We start from the raw sequence: 2,279 nt of genomic DNA on the forward strand, positions 1-2,279 counted from the left end.
AGACCGGACACAGACTAGAGCTCAACGTCGAGCCTACCAAGTGGCAATGGCGACGGCGAAGAGGGCCTTCTTCACCGCTTCCATTGCATCTGCAGAAAACAGCAGCAGGAGACTTTTTCAGGTGGTTCGCAATCTATCGGAACCACCTGTACCACCGGGGCCTGGTAGGGACCCCAAGATCTCCTGCAATGCTTTTGCAAAGTTTTTTGCAGATAAAGTCGCTCAGATTCAGAAGGAGGTAGACTCCACCGTGGGAGCAGGGCCAGGGTGGGAGAGTGCTAGAGTTCTGTCTAGTCCTGTTACATGGGATCAATTCCAATCTGTTACCTCCGAGGATGTGGACAGGCTGCTTGGACAAGTGAAACCGACCACCTGTCTCCTTGATCCTTGCCCATCCTGGCTGATAAAAGCGAGTCGGGAAGGGCTGGGCGATGGGCTCTGTGGGGTGGTGAATGCTTCCCTCTGTGAGGGAGCCTTCCCAAACCCACTGAAAGAGGCGGTCATTAAACCGCTTTTTAAAAAAACATCTTTAGACCCAGCCAATTTGGCCAGCTATCGCCCAGTCTCAAATTTACCATTCTTGGGCAAGGTGATTGAGCGGGTGGTTGCCAGACAACTCCAAGCACGCCTGGAGGATGCGGACCATTTGGATCCCTTCCAGTCGGGGTTCAGGCCTCACCATGGGACTGAAACTGCCTTGGTCACGCTGTTTGATGATCTCCGGCGGGCTAGGGACAAAGGTGAGAGCTGTTTCCTAGTTCTGCTGGATGTCGACCATAACATCCTTCTGGACCGTCTAGAGGGGCTGGGAGCTGGGGGCACTGTTATACGGTGGTTCCGCTCCTTTCTCCTGGGCCGTGTCCAGAAAGTGGTGGGGGGAATGAGTGTTCAGACCCCTGGGCTCTCACTTGTGGGGTGCCTCAGGGTTCCGTCCTCTCCCCCATGCTTTTCAACATCTATATGAAGCCGCTGGGAGAGATCATCAGGGGGTTTGGGCTGGGTGTTCATCAGTATGCAGATGACACCCAGCTCTACCTCTCCTTTAAATCAGAACCAGTGAAGGCGGTGAAGGTCCTGTGTGAGTGCCTGGAGGCTGTTGGAGGATGGATGGCGGCTAACAGATTGAGGTTGAATCCTGACAAGACAGAAGTACTGTTTTGGGGGGACAGGGGGCGGGCGGGTGTGGGGGATTCCCTGGTCCTGAATGGGGTAACTGTGCCCCTGAAGGACCAGGTGCACAGCCTGGGAGTCATTTTGGACTCACAGCTGTCCATGGAGGCACAGGTTAACTCTGTGTCCAGGGCAGCTGTCTACCAGCTCCACCTGGTACGCAGGCTAAGACCCTACCTGCCCGCGGACTGTCTTGCCAGAGTGGTGCATGCTCTAGTTATCTCCCGCTTGGACTACTGCAACGCGCTCTACGAGGGGCTACCTTTGAAAGTGATCCGGAAACTGCAATTAATCCAGAATGCGGCAGCTAGACTGGTGACTGGGAGCGGCCGCAGAGACCACATAACTGTTACGATATTGAAGCAATGCAGCTGCGAGCTGCTGGTAGCTTGTGGCCGCCGGGACCACATAACACCGGTTCTGAGAGATCTGCATTGGCTCCCAGTACGTTTCCAAGCACAATTCAAAGTGTTGGTGCTGACCTTTAAAGCCCTAAACGGCCTCGGTCCTGTATACCTGAAGGAGCGTCTCCACCCCCATCGTTCAGCCCAGACACTGAGATCCAGCGCCGAGGGCCTTCTGGCGGTTCCCTCATTGCGAGAAGTGAGGTTACAGGGAACCAGGCAGAGGGCCTTCTCGGTAGTGGCGCCTGCCCTGTGGAACGCCCTCCCAGCATATGTCAAAGCAATAAACAACTATTTTACTTTTAAAAGTCATCTGAAGGCAGCCCTCTTTAGGGAAGTTTTTAATGTTTGATGCTGTACTGTTTTTAATATTCAGTTGGAAGCCGCCCAGAGTGCCTGGGGAAACCCAGCCAGATGGGCGGTGTATAAATAATAAATTATTATTATTATTATTATTATTATTATTATTATTATTATTATTATTATTATTATTATTATCACATGGAGGCTGAGGTCCAGCCCCCGTGCACGTGGAGAGGGTGTGAAGCCCGCAACCCCACCTCCTCTCTAGTTCGGAAGTGGCTCTATGGGGGTAAAGTGGGACTTATCTGCAGAAAGGATTGAGCATATCGCCTGTATGGGAGATGCTTTTCCTCACTGCAGGGGTAGAGGAAAAGGGTGTTTGTGCAATATAATTCTGACAAG

Source organism: Podarcis vaucheri (genome assembly GCF_965113315.1).
Source record: "Podarcis vaucheri genome assembly, chromosome: W".
NCBI classification, from domain to species: Eukaryota; Metazoa; Chordata; class Lepidosauria; order Squamata; family Lacertidae; genus Podarcis; species Podarcis vaucheri.